Below are 15,648 nucleotides of genomic sequence, written 5' to 3' on the forward strand. Positions count from 1 at the left end.
ATCGTAACGCAGCTGCTGGGCAAATAACAGCTGGGCATTTCTGACAGTTATCCCCACCTCTACTGAAGACTGAATTAACTGTATATTTGTATAAACAAACAATAACAATTTATTTGGAAAGCATGTGTTCCAACTCCAGTGAATACTCGATTCCTATTGGTCAGTGCCAAAAGTAGGGATGCATGTGTTCCATCTCTGGAGATAGACCACTAGCATTGTAATTTCTTCTGATTTTTTTGGAAATGGAACAAAGAGTAAACTGAGTTTTACCCATAAACCGACTGTTTTTTGTTTTTTTTGATGTTTTAACATAGAGAAAGCATTGCAAATAGTTCAAAGTGATATATAACTCAATTTCTCAAAAAAATGGAGATGGAACAGTTGCATTCTCAACCAGCGAATTCGGAAGTTTTTGCTTGTTGGAGTGAATAATCATATAACATTGTGGGCTAGGAGAGTGTGCAGAAGTAGGGACCGACACAAATTAGAAGTGTGTATAACGTTCAATACAATGTTACAGGTTAAATCTGACAACTTTAAAAGTTGTACCAGTGAGATTTCAGTAGGTCCAGTTTCATAGGTACTGTACTCGAGATGAATGTTGATAGCTATAAAGCAACTGCAATTTCCTGCTCTTACGGTATTAAATGTATATATATTATATAAAATTAAATCTCCAATATAAAACTGAGTATAGTGTAATCACACTGTACTGTACAGAGGTACAGCAAACACCTGTATTTGAAATGGTGTGCTGCCACTTTAGTTAAGGCAATCTAATTTCTGTAAATATTATTCAAAAGATTTTGTTTCTCATGTGGAAGTAGATTAAATTGTGATGTAATGTCAACTTCAATCAAATGTATATTATAAATGTATAGGCCTAAATTAATTTTTTTTAATTGAGATTGTGATCCATCATATTGAAAGATTAATTGGTAGTACTTAAAAAGCAAAAGTACGTTAATAGGCCTACGTTGTACAAATCAGACCCACCTTGATATCTCTTTTCTGGGCATACTTCTTTTTATTGACTACATTCAAGTCTTTCCCTTGATGGCAAGAGAATGTTCGTGAACTAAAGTACAAATAAGGTATATCATCTTACCAATAAACTCTTTGATTCTTGACAGGACTAACTGAAAAAAAAAAACAAATTAAATCAACATTTTCCTTCATAAGACCATTAAACTCTTTTCACTTCCTATGGTCTCTATTAACACCTAACATTGACATACAATTTTATATGCAAGTTTCTGTTCAAAAATAAATTTTGCCAGGAGTTGATTATAATGCAATGCTAAGGTTATAATTGTTAGAAATTTTATGGTGGAACCAGAAATAACTATTTCAACCCATGACTGTTTGTTTTAGTTTTTTTTTATTTGTATTTAAAACTATACTGCTATCAAAATTCATACAATATAATATAGGCTGGATGCTGTTTATGTTATTTATTGGCTGAATAAAGTATCTTTTACTTCTCATATAATTTGGTAGAAAAATATGATAGGCTCATGCTGAAGCATGCAGTTACCCACATACAGTTTAGAATACATTTAATTAATTTTAAAAAGCTACAGGTCTAAATCACATAGGTTCACAGCCAGATTAATAACCTGCCTAGGAAAAAGTCTAAATTGGCTAATATGTTCGGCAAACCCTACTACAAAGACCACCTCATCTGAGGCTAATTAGTGTTTTTGAATTGACCGGCTACAATTCCATTAACATTTAACCTTTTATTAGTTTAAAATTGTTTCTATTTAACCAAATTCAAATTAAGTTATATATTCAAGGAAGTATTTATGTATATTAGGGCACTTAGAAAAATGTAGGCCTACTGAGTATTTCATTAACACTCATTTTAATTTTAATCATCAACTTTTAACAGAGCTGTACTGCGAAAGTTATTTGTAAATAAAGTTGATACGAGTTGTACTTAGCATCAATGATTTTAAACGTATGGTTGAGCTACTATACAAAATCAATGCTAGCTTTGATTTTTTCCCGCATTAAAAACAAAGAGCAATTTCAGTAAGCCTAACTAATCTGTGCCTACCATTGGTTGCAAAGAAATGCCAGACCTTAAGTTTAGAGGAATTAAATTAAACCCATTCACTTCTTCATAGAGGTGGGGATAACTGTCAGAAATGCCCAGCTGTTATTTGCCCAGCAGCTGCGTTACGATAACTGTTTAAAATAACGGTTATCAAATAACTCTCAGCCGAGCTGAGCAGTACTGGCAACTGGCAAGAAACTCAGGCTGCCCGATAACCGTCGCCGCTAGGCAGTTATTGGATAACTCTAGTTGTCAATCAGCCGTATGGCTATCTACTGCGCCACAGTTGTTACGCGGCAGTTTGAGAGACGGTTACCGTCGCTGCCTCGCAGTTATTTTAATAACTCCAGTTGTCGATCAGCCGTATGGCTGCCTGGGCCTACTGGATAACCGTCGCTGCCTCGCAGTTATTTTAATAACTCCAGTTGTCGATCAGCCGTATGGCTGCCTGTGCCTATTGGATAACCGTCGCTACCACACCACGCAGTTATTTAATAACTCTAGTTGTTAGGCAGCCGTGTGTGTTTGCTGCACTACAGCAACAGTCTTGAGTGGCAGTAACCATAACAATTACTTACTTTTATGAGATTATTAAACAAATCCGATATTATATACAGCCAAGTGGTTATCTTATTTGCTACAAAATGTTAGTTAATGTCAAAAATACACAAATAAAAATATTTTAAAACGATTGGTAAACGCTCCGTTACTAAAAATAACAATTGCACAGCAGAGCAGACGGTTATTTTGACGGTTATCGATAACTCCTAGTTTTCGATAACAGCTGTTGCCGATAACAGTTATCGTCCAATAACCGTTATTAAATAACGGCTGCGTTATTTGCTCCCCACCTCTACTTCTTCAAGTCCTTTCAAATATTTTGTTCTACACGAGTAACGGGACTGGTCCCTAATTGTGTTACATAACAGGAAACGTTGTTGCAGGCAAGTTAATTTATAGGGAAAAAAAGTAATGATTGGAAGAGTTGATCTTTAAATGTGGTTCTTTTTCACCTTTATAGTTTAACAGTAAGTATTAAGCCTACATTTCACATAGAAATTTATTTCACTATGAAAGCGTTGATTTCCATAAAAAAAATAAGAAAAACTATAATAGGCCTAGGCCTACTCAAAATTAATATTTTTGTAACTTGAGTAATTTATTAAAATATAACCTACTCAGGGCCAAATTCTAACAAAAACAACTAGGCTGACAATTTAACCTAAAGGCCTATGCAGAGAATGATTCTCTATCCAGGCCTCCCAATACTGTTTATTGCTCTTACTTTGTTATCGGAGAGACTCCGGATTTGCTCTCTCAAATATCGTAGCCTAGGCCTATTGGGATTTTAGGAAGATAGGGTTGCATCGTGCCTAATTTTTCATGGGGTTTCCCCTATCTCCCTGTTATATTGGCACTTTTTCGGTGAAATTATGTTCCTACATGAAAAATACTTGTATAGCCTATACTGGCTCAGCATGAAAAAGTGAGAAGGTTAAAGAAAGAGACATTCAAAGACCAACTTTGGGTTTATTAGTAAAAATCTACTTTTGATTCCCAAAAAACTGAATTCCCTGGCTAAACACCTTACTTCTAACTTTTTACTTTTTTTAAATCTAACTTAAGTTTTCCACACAATTTCCTAGGCTAGCAGATTCGTATCCAACATCAAAGCGTTTTGAATACAAAGTTCCTATTTATTTGTTTTAGTACATACTGTGCATGAGGGGCCTACACAATGTAATGAATTATCAACATGGCTGGCGTCTATCCTATTTTTTAACCATTATTTTACCTTTTTCATAACGATCTTAATGCAAGTTAGGCTTCTTTCTCATCTTTTAAAATTTGGCACGAATAAGAAATATATATTCTTACCTTCTAAGTTATAACATAACTGAAGCAGATACATTTTATCGGCTCAATCCTGACTTACAAATCTGGCTCCATTTAAAAAGTAGTAGGTTTATTGAAAATAATCAGAACGAGTCTATTAACATGGTCACCGGGCACAGCAAAGTGAATAAGTGACGATGTAAAGCCGTGTCCCTTCGGCCTTCGATAATCGATTGCATAAACCATCACGATTCCGATAGCTGAAAAGTAGTCGATAGTCATGTGACGTCATTATAAGGTTTCTGTACATGTGAAGAAGTGGCCTCCAAGAGAATAGCAGCAGACGGAGGGGGGGGGGGGGGTTCACGACGATGGATATGGTAGGCATACGGTTAAATATTGACGGGTAGATATCGTAACTTATCGAATACTCGATATATCGAGTATCCGGTTAGTTAGGTTAGGTTAGGCTTAACTAACGAAACTTATCGATATATTGATCGATATTTTCATTCGGTTGTTTGTGCCAACAGATACGGAAGTCTACCCAAATGCTCCAGTCAAGTTTCAAGTTAAACTACTTTTTTTAATTTGCCAAAAAACAAATTCCAGTCTTACGTAAAATGTATTTAAATAAATTTAACTTCATATTATGCAAGTAATTGTATTATCATTCGGTGGTAAAAAACCATTTTCCAAATAAATGTTGCTGTTTTGACCAATACAATTTTATATCATAGACGAAGACGATCATAGTCATAGTGAAGGTAAATAAAGGCTACATGCAAAGAGTAACTTAGTTTACTTGTATACACTATACAGCTAACACAGAGTATAGAATAAATCGATCTGATATTTATTTAGAATATTTATTTTAGGATATTTATTCTATGATCTGTGGCAGCATATTATATGAACATATATTTTCCCCAGAACATAGACTGAGTGAAATAAAACAACAGTTTTTTGGTCATATAATAATATAATAATCCAGCAATAATGGTATACATGGTAACATCTATAAAACGGTATTTAGATTATCCATGTTGGACATCCCTAAACTATCCAAAAATATCTGTAGGTTATTATTAAGATGTTATAACATAATATACAGGGTGACAAAAAAGTCTGGAAACGGTTTAATATCTTTTTAACTAAATTCGTTAGAAAATTCAAACCTTTCACATCAACTTACATGTATGAAAACTACTTTTTGCAAGCATTGCCATTATTTGACCTCCCCCAGCGGACGGCCCACGAGAAGTAGGTACATAATCTTTAATGTAAGCATAGGTTGATATGCACATCATTTTAAAGGTCTGATCAAGTGGAGTTCATTGCCGGAAACCGCGTCAAAAAAGGTTCATCCGTTACAAAATGGCGGCAGTTCAAAGTTCTTGCGGAATATGCCTGCAGAGGCCTTAGTATTGGTAAATACTCATAGTCAACATTAGCAGGGAAATCTGAAACCCGGTTAAATTTGTTTTGAAGATTGAATACTATTAGTCTATGGGCTAGTTGACTTTAAAATATGGGTTAAGCTTTTAAGCTAATATTTTTTACGAGTATTTGCCCATACTAAGGCCTGTGCAGGTATATTTCACAAGAACTTTGGACAGCTGCCATTTCGTAACGGATGAACCTTTTTTGACGCGGTTTCAGGCAATGAACTCCACTTGACTAACCCTTTGAAATGGTGTGCATATCAACCTATGCTTACATTAAAGATTATGCATCTACTCCTCATGGGTCGTCCCCTGGTAGAGGTAAAAAAATGACAACGCTTGGAAAAAGTAGTTTTCATACATGTAAGTGATGTGAAAAGTTTGAATTTTCTAACGGATTTAGATAAAAAGATATTAAACCGTTTCCAGACTTTTTTGTCACCCTGTATATGTAAGGTTTGCCATCTAACATCTTAATAACATTCAAATATCTCCAATAACGTTATCTGGATATGTGTAACCTAATATAAACATTACATAGATATCGTGTGCTGTCTGGGATAGGTAGAGGTTTTTTGCAGACTTGCTTCCTTTTGTTTGTGCTAGACACCACTTTGGTTTCAAACTGTTGACATGTGCAGCACGGATCGTTTGTCACCTGTAGTAAAGCGATTATTTAGTTTGAAGTATAACAGAAGATATTTTAGTTCATTTATACAATAGCCTACAATAATAGCCAAGTCTGGACTTTGAACCTTCAACCCCCATCCCCACTCTGGAGATAGTGCGTGTCGGCCTTAAGCATAGTTTTATTCTTTATTGAGTACGTGTATAATATTGGTGACGAGGACGGTCGCATCCACGCGAAATTAATAAAACGTTATAATAAGTGGAACAGTTGATTGAAACTTTGGTGGATTTTGGAAAATTTGTGTCTCATCGTGCGTCCGTGCCGTGTGCAACAGGCTCGCCCAGTTTCCAGTGTGCCGTGTGCAACAAGCACATTGTCTTCTAACCGTTGGATTTGAACGAACAGTGCCGTGTGGAAACTTGAAAGCTTGAAAGGGATGGAAAGTTTTTAAGAACCAAGAAACGGAGTTGTTTGATACGGAACTATAAGTTTGATAATTATATGTCTTGAAATGTAAGGTATTTTATCTTAATTAGTAGGCCAAACAGCCTACTAATTTATCTAAGTATGGCCAAACAGATGATTGGAAAAGTAAGTGAGTTTGATAGTGAAGTAGAGAACTTTGAAAATTATGCAGAGAGGTTACAACATTTTTTTCTCAATTAACGCAATTAAAGATGAGAACAAAGTTTCATTTTTTGTTTCCATTATGGGACCAAATGTGTACTCAACTCTTAAGGATTTGTTACATCCCAAGAAGATTTCAGATAGTAGTTATAATGTTATCATTGACACATTGAAGACGCTTTTTGTCCCTAAGAGTAATATTGCATATGAAAGGTTTGTCTTTAACAAACGTCCACAAAAAGAAGTTTTCGGGTGATTTATACCTCGTGACATTAAACATAACAGTTTTGTCCAAAACTAAAGAATTTCCTCTTGTACTTTCTGACAGTTCGGTGTCGAGCAAAATTCGTTTAACTGTTCCCATAAATTCCTTGCACGTTGCGTTATTGTTGTTCCCACTTCTAGATCTGATATAGTCTTTCTATGTGGTCTTGGCTAACCTGATAAAGGAGTAGGTATTTCAAAGGAAAATCAGTCGATCCATCGCCCACAAACTGATTATAAAGACTGATTATTTATGGCACTATCTATGCGTATTAAAAATCCTAAAAACCGTATTTTTCTCTTGGATTGATTTTCCAAAATTATCCTTTAGAGTTTCAATATATTCATTACACTGATTTAGTTTTGTTTGTTGTTCAGCAAGGCTCTCTTATCATAACTTTCTCTCATACTTTTAGAAATGAGAATATCAAACAGACTGTTAAATTTTAACAAACTCAATTGTAGGGCCACAATTATTAAAAATTTCTATTTTATTACATAAAAATTGAAGTGATTCAGAAACGGAAGCACTCAAAACCTGAGTGGCTAGTCACACTTTTATTTTTTTCTGCTGTAATTAATATGGTCATACTCAGCCTGTTACCTAGATGCAATCCTTCAGTTTTGTATGGTATGTAAAACTGTTCAATGTATCTCCACTCTACAACTTCGCCTCTGGAATCTATAAAATTTTTGTAATCTCCTAATGTATTTCTGACTAACTTTATCATGTGAGCACCCCGCTCACATGATCCTACAAATAAATGAATTGGTTTATTGGAGATCGGATGAGGGAAATTCGTAACTGAGTTTGGGGCTTCCAAGGAACATCCTAATTTGGTAGCCATAGACAAATTACAAGCTGTTCCATCACAAGTCAATGATGCTACTTCAACGCCTGAATCGTGTAGAAGTGAAATGCATTGTTTAACAAATGAGCTTTGTTGGTCACCACTAATGACAGTGACAAAAAAAATAGCCGACTGGGATTTTCCAACTAGAATTAATGAATACTAAATAAAATACTAAAGCTTTTAAAGCTAAAGCAGTTGAGTCGTCATCAAGCGTTCAACCTATATTAACCGTTCCATAAAATTGTTTTCCATCCCAAGATTATTTATTTTTAGCCACGCAATCCATCATTAATGAGGCAATTGGTGGATGCTTAGAATTACTTGAATATTCTTTTAGTGCTCTTAACACTTCTTGGGAAAATCCTGGTTCGCCTTTAACTGTATCATTCCAACTTCTGAGAGTTCTAGGATGTGGCAATGCTGTATCAAACGTTTTCCTAACGAACCAATATGCTTTAGGCGACAGGAAATGTAGCGTTATAGCGAATGCCTTAAGTCTATCATCATAGTTTTTTTTTAAGACTTGGATTGACGACTTTTAGCCGGGCTCGATTCATTAAACCTTCTGAAGTAGACGATATAGAATGTAATAAAGCATCTGACACCTCCTGAACATGCTTTGCTCTTAACACGTTTAAAATCTGTTACAAATTAGCAACTATTTTAGTTAATCGTCTTTTGGCTTGAGTAAGTATTTTGATTTTTTTTTTTTTTTACCCTTCAGGTTTTGATGAAATAAGGATAATTGTATGTTTTTTTTATTCAGTCGCTTCATCATATAAAATGTACTATTCCATCTCATATGTTCATCCTGTATCAGTTTGTGTTCTGGAAGAGCCAATTGTTTTTGGTGTTGTTTTAAGGTTTTGGTTTTTTTAGCCGAGTGTTTGAAACTGCCCACTAGTTTCTTGGCTTTCTCTACGACATTATTTATTTTTGCATTTGTAAGGAAGCCATCTTTGATAACAAGCTGCAATGTGTGAGCAAGACATGGTATAGCATTGAATTCTGAACTGTCAAGTGCACATGTAATGTCTCTACCGTTGCCTCTGACAACAGCGACAACATTATTCTTGATATCCCAATCCTCCAAAACTTTGATAAGAAACCTCAACAGGTTATTTGCCGTATGGCTTACTTCAGGAAATGGGATTACTTCAAGGCTTTTGTTAACTAATTTGTTGTTGCTGACAAAATGGGCTGTCACAGCCATGAAGTCTACTTATGAAATGTTTGTCCACATATCAGTTGTTATTGCAATATGTTCGGCATCCATCAACAAAGTTTTGACTTTATCGGTGACTTCGTTGAACATTTCAACTAGGATTTTTTTGTAAAAGTTTGTCTACAAGGTATAGTATACCTGGGTTCAAGGTGGTTAAGTAGTCGACGAAACCCCTTGTTTTCGACCATTGACATAGGTTGTAGGTCAAGGCACATCATTTCGGCAATTAGATGGTGTAATTGTTTGGACCTAGCATCATTTGGCTTAAATTTTGTCATGCGATCAGAAATAATCGGTAGAGTTAGCTGTCGGCTTTAAGTCAATTTGATCCTTTTGGGGTAAAAAGACCCACTCGGGGACAGTGCCCAGGTATTCTCGATGACGTGGAACATACATTTTTCCACTGCCAGCGCTGGGAAAGACCCCGCCCGGAGGCTCAACAGTTAGTAGGACTGCTGTCGGTGGACATGGTCATACCAATAATGACGGAGGGTGAGGACAATTGGACCTGTGTGTCACATTACATCCAGGTTATTCTCCGCGCCAAGAAGCTCGACCTTGACCGGGATGCGGTGTAGGTCATAAAGAATCTTAATGCCAGAAACGGTGCGAGCCCTGAGGGCTTAGGTCACATGTTGGCCTGACTTGAAGTAATGTGACAAACAATACCATGTCTGTGTCCAACAGAGTAGAGGGGGTTTATTAGTGAGTAGTCTGTGATAGTTTCATGAGTCTCACACTACAGGCTGGCTACCTGTGTGCGTAAAAGCATTTTTCCTACAGTCACCCGACAGAGTTGACTTCCTTGTATTGTTTATATTACAGAAAGCTGCTAATTGCTGCATATTTATACTTTGCCGTACGGTTTATACTTTGTCGTACGGTTTATACTTTGTCGTACGGTTTATACTTTGCCGCACATCAGCATTCCAACGAAACAACACAGTACAGCGTGGTTCTATTATGCACGTAATCCATGTACGCTTGGAAATAGGTTGGCAACACTGAAAGATAATAATACTATGAGCAGCTGATTGACTATTATAACTACGATTTAACCTGTCATATCGTGTTTTTTGTTTCGGTATTTCTGAACTTTCTTGACTTTTCTTTTAAAAGTTTTTAAAACATTCATACGATCTTAATAAACAAGAAAATACCTTTAAAGCATTTATTTAGGTGCGGAAACCACTTCAAATTACAAAAACATACGGAACTATATTCTCAAAACGCGGAGCACATTTCTTGCCTCCTTCGCCGTAAACAATGTTGCTGAATCGACACAGCGGGTGTGTTATGCGTCGGTATTGCAACGCTTAACACTCGAAGGGTTAACTTAATGTTATATTTTATTTGTGTTCGAGAGGAGTTGAATAGAGTTCATTAAAATGAAGGCATTCCTTCAGATGGTAGACGATTTGACAACATAGATTTAGAGGTTTCTTTTTGACATTTCTTCGGGGGTGATTTATCAGATTCACTTTCATCAAACAGCTTTTAATATATATTTAAAATTACAATAGAAACATTTTGGAACTGATTTTTTCAATTCAGTTTCAAGCCGTGTATCACAGAGACTGAAAATCTCAATTTCGAAAAAATGAACAAGGGACACTTTGGAACTAGGGACTATTAAAAACATCATTACATCAATAATTTAAAGGACATTAAGCAACACATTAACATTAATGTCTAGATAAATTATGAAAATGCGAAACAGGCCTAATTTTATTACAATTACAAGCTAGCCTAGGCATAACATAGCCTATTGGCTACAAATGATTGGAACATAACATCAACTCAATTAGTTTCTTCCGAGATTTGTTTTTAATGTCGTGTCGTTCATAATACCCCTCGTCGTCTTTCTCTGGCCAACCCCAATTCTTTCCTTTCGAATCATACAACGAACTTTGTATTGGTTTTCAGCATGTGTGAATAGATACACGTTAAATTACTTTACCTGGAAATAATTGATCGTCATACGAAATAACCACATGATCATCAACGTATACGAGTATGTCAGAAAAATTTTAGCTGATTTACAGTTCTTTTGTTTGAGTTATTTATATTTTCTGGCTGTACTTCAACTGTTTCTAGATGGGTTGTAAAGGTGTCAGGCTCTTCATGTTCCTGATTTGTTAAACAATTTCCGAGAACCAGGAAGTATATAAAATCAACTAAGTACTCTTCCCAGTTTTGCTTTCCGTAAAATATAAAATAAGGTGAAAGAAATTGACCTTCATCATTCCCAAAAAAATACTTCATTATAACAGGTTTTTATTTGGTTTCGGATTTTCTCATGGTGGCGAAGACTCCTTGGGTAAATGCTGTTTTTTATGAAGGAATGTCATGAAATCCACTTTCATCAAAATAAAAAATATAAAATGATGGAACATCTTGCAACTTGTCTTCATATTTTTTAAGGAATCTCGGATTATTTCTTCATTTACATCTGTTCTCTTTTTGCTTATGTTTTAACAAAACATTCTTACAAAGGCAGTTTGTGTCGTGTAAGGAAAGTTTTCCCCATTAGTAGCAGGCATGTTATGTTTAAAACAAGACATAAATTTATTTTCTGTGTTTCTTGCGTTTTCTGCCAAACAGTTTAAAAACTATAAAACGCATCAACATTTAAAAATAGTTATAAATGATCTTATAGATGTTGCTCCTTATTCCATTAAAGACATGTTTCCTCAACTAGCTTAATTTAATTTATTTGTTTCTTTTGTATAAATTGTAATTTTAAAGTAATTTTATCCTGCAACAACTGTATTTACTAGGTTAAGAACATTGCCACAATTCAATGTACTATGTACAATTATTGAATAAACATATTGAAATGAAATGCATAGTGGGGGGTAGGAGCGTTGAGAGGCAGTTCATGTATACGAGAAAAAATAATTGTCCAAGGACTGATCCTTGCGTTGATGGTCCTTTTTTTAAATTTTGATCTGTATTTTAATGATAAAAAAGCGATGGCATTGGATGGGGCCTCTGGGTCTCTTGTACTGTCGTACCTCCACCTTGCAGTAAAAGGCCCTTGTTATCTCATAGACAGTCGATGGCAGGGAGTAACCTTCAGTTCTACGGATGGTGAGGAGCCAGAGGCCGGTTGGCATCCCTCGGCGGGTCTTCATTATCTTCGCTTCGCAGATGTCAAAATCATGGAACTCCGCCATTATCTCTTCTGGGGTCAGTGTCGGTGGGAGGCCTTTCACCACTACCTTGAGCAGCCGCTCAGCTCGCAGGGCGAAGGTGTGGAACGTAATTTTCTCATTTTGAAGATAGCGCTGGATGGCGCGGAAGTGGGGCACGTTGTCCACCCTGATGCGCAGGGACCTCCCCGTGCATGCAGCATCGAACTGGCCACCAACCAGTTGTCCGATGGCGACGGCGTGGGCGGGCCAGCTCCGCGGTATGTCCAGGAGGATATGCGGAGGCCGTGGCTCGTTCCGTGTCGGGGCCGGGTCATCTTCCATGTCGGAGTCAGCGGCGATCTGGAGGGTGTCCTGACCGGTCCTGCGGGCCTTCCGCTCGGCAGAGGGAGACGGAGATGCTCGCCTCTTGTTGTTGTTTTGGTGGCCTTGACTTAGGCCGTTTTCTCCGGACGACGGGCAGGGGTTCCTCTGGCTACTGGTCCCCTCGCCGCCAGTGAAAACGTACGGGCCTCCGCCAGGGGTGGCAGTGGCGCACCGTAGGTCCACACCCGCTCTGATCACCGCAGCAGCGGTTGTCCACCCAGGCACTGTTGTCCATCCCCGCGAGGGGAAGTCCCGGGGGGGGGGGGGGTGGAGTTGCTGGGCCGGGTGGTGGCATCGTCTGGTGGCCTTGACATAGGCCGTTTTCCAGGTCAGCGGGAGCTTGCGAAGTTTGGCTCCATATCGAAGCAGGGAGTTGGTCCATTGTCCAAGTCGAGTCCGTGGGCGGGTGCAGGGTTGTGGTCGGGCCCGACGCGCGAGGCAGGGCTGCAAAGCCAGGAGGCACAGCAGCGGGCGCATTGGGGTGGCCTTGTAAAAGGCCGTTTTGCGGCTGGTTGCTGCTCACGGGTTGCAAATCCGGAGGGGTTCCAGGTGTTCTGTCTGAATCTTCCTCTTCCATCATGTAGTTGAAAAGTCCAATCTATAAGCTGCGCTCCGACGTGTTGACTCCACGAAGGTTGGCGATCGAATGACTCCTCCGAGGGGCTTCTCTACAAGCTGGCGTCCTCCCCTCTACCCGGCTCGATCTACAGGCTCGTCAAGAGCTACCTGACAGCTCGCCGCTTCAGGGTCTCCGTTGGCCGGGCGACTTCCACACCACGGTCAGTCTCTTCGGGTGTGCCACAGGGGTCGGTTCTCGGGTCGATACTCTACCTGTGGTACACCAACGACATACCCCTGGCGCCAAGAGTGCAGCTCTCGCTCTACGCAGACGATGTGCTCTTCACTGCCACCTCCGCCAACCTGAGGATGTCCAGGGTGTATGTCCAACGACAGCTGGGCCTGCTGCTGCCGTAGCTGACGAAGTGGCGAGTAAAAGTCAACGCTGACAAGAGTGAGGCCATCTCCTTCACGGGGTCAAGGAGGCAGGACGATGGTCCACACCTCCACCTAGACGGGGCCGACATCCCATGGAAGCGCCGGGTGAAGTACCTCGGCTTCCTGCTGGATCAGCGACTCACACTGACTCCCCACGTCGAGAGGGTTTGCGACTTCGCCAGGAAGGGTCTTGGCGCCATCCGCCCGCTGCTCAGGTCAAGGAAGTTGTCAACGGCTGCAAGAGTTCGTCTCTACACGGCCCTGCTACCTGTCCTCACGTACGCAGCCCCTGCATGGTACAACCTCACCTGCAGAACCGCTAGACGGAGGCTGCTCGTCGTCCAGAGCAAGGCTCTTCGGCAGGCGACAGATTCACCCTGGTACGTGAGGGACTCCGTCATCAGGGACTCTACGGCGGTGACAACTCTCCGAGACTTCGTCGGCGGCCTTCGAGCGAGACTTGAAGAGACGGCGGATGTTTCTCCGTGGGAACACATCAGGGACCTGGTCGCTGAGGATGTTCCACAGCTCCGCCCCCAGATCAACGAGTAACCCCCAGGAAAGACGTTGACGTCTACAGGTAGCTGAGCTACCAGGGCTTAGACCCACAGCAGACCGGAAGTATATGCTTCTAGCGAGCAGGCACTTCCCCAGACGTGGCGCTAGTGGCCACAGTCATATACACTTGGACTTGGCTGAGCTACCAGGGCTTAGACCCACATCAGACCAGAAATATATGCTCCTAGCTAGCAGGCACTTCGCCAGACGTGGCGCTAGTCGCCACAGTCATATACATTTGGACTTGGGCGGGAAGTTTGCTTGGACCAGGACTTCGTCGCTGCTGGACGGTACAGTTATGGCCGACTGCGGTGACATTTGGTGGCCTTTACTAAGGCCGTTTTCGTATGTTGATCCGGAACAGCATGATGAAAAATAAATGAAATTACATGAAAAATTCTTTATTTTACCAGGCAAAGATATGGCCACATGGCCCTCTCTTACACTTAACCTGACAAACTTAAATATAAATACAATGGCATTTCTTAATCTAATATAAAAATACATATTTATCACATCAAGCACAAGTTAACAAAAATTCAATTTATTTAACTAATTAAAAAAAAATAGTAATTATTATAAATTAATAGAATATACAAAAGAAAACACGGCCACACTCTCACACGCATACGCACCAGCAATCGCGCAAAGACGCAGAAGCCCTAGGACACGCCAGCCGAGACCATTTGCTCAAAGTAGAGATTTTTTAGTGCCGCAACAAACTGGGAACGTTTATCAAGGGATTTAATGTGTAGGGGTAGGCTGTTCCAAAGACGGCAAGCGGTAACAACAAAAGCCCTGTCATAAGCGGTGGTCACATGATGAGGTATACGCAATGTGATCGAAGAAGAACGAGAAATTCGTGAACTACCCTGAGACACAAATTTAAAATCTAATGTAAAATATTTCGGGGAGCCTGATTTCAAAATTAAAAGACTAATGACAAAATTTTGATGAATCTTTCATAATTTAGTTTCAAGATGTTTGCCTCAAGGTAGTATGGCGTGATATGCTCCTCACGCCGTAGACCATAGACAAATCTCAAAGCGTAATTCTGAGACCGCTGGAGCATACCCGCCTGAATCACAGTCATGTCATTGATCAATGAGTTGCAGTAACTGAAGTGGGGCAGTACAAGTGATTTGATCAAATGAAGTTTTGTGTGTTGTGGCAAATAGTTCTGCAATCTTTTCAGTGAATGTATGGAGGCAAAAACCTTTTTTCGTGTGTCCGTAACTGCTGTGTCCCAAGTAAGTGAAGAGTTTAAAGATACGGTATGCCAAGATTCTTTACTTTGTTGTAGTATGGCAGTGTTTTGCCACTGACTGTGATTGGGTTTATTGAGTCTAAGTCAATTGAAGGGCGAAGTCGAGGGTGGCAGATTACAATCGGTTTTGTCTTTTCGTGATTTAGTCTCAGTCCATGATTCTCAGTCCAAGTAACTATTCGGTTGACGTCTTCATTGATCCTTCTGACACAGTCATTTTCGTTGTTTGCAGTAAAATAGTCATAGATTTGTAAGTCGTCAGCGTACATGTGGTGTTTAAAGTTGTTCAAGGTCGAGTTTATGTCGTTGACGTACAGTCAACGAGCAGTTCGGTGGGTCAAGGAGCAGTGGTCCAAGGATTG

The 15,648-nt window shown here is 39.4% G+C and overlaps 1 long non-coding RNA gene across 1 annotated transcript in view; it reads left to right on the plus strand.

The window, feature by feature from the left end:
* Positions 1–2,977: 2,977 nt before the first annotated feature.
* Positions 2,978–15,648, plus strand: part of LOC129005272 (uncharacterized) — a 41,960-nt gene continuing 29,289 nt past the window's right edge. The window contains exon 1 of the long non-coding RNA XR_008491807.1: positions 2,978–3,090. This is a non-coding gene — a long non-coding RNA (uncharacterized LOC129005272). The remainder of the gene's footprint in view (positions 3,091–15,648) is intronic.

Source organism: Macrosteles quadrilineatus, unplaced genomic scaffold (assembly GCF_028750875.1).
Source record: "Macrosteles quadrilineatus isolate MER2022 unplaced genomic scaffold, UCM_ALF_1.0 Scaffold_18__1_contigs__length_3160703, whole genome shotgun sequence".
Lineage (NCBI taxonomy): Eukaryota > Metazoa > Arthropoda > Insecta > Hemiptera > Cicadellidae > Macrosteles > Macrosteles quadrilineatus.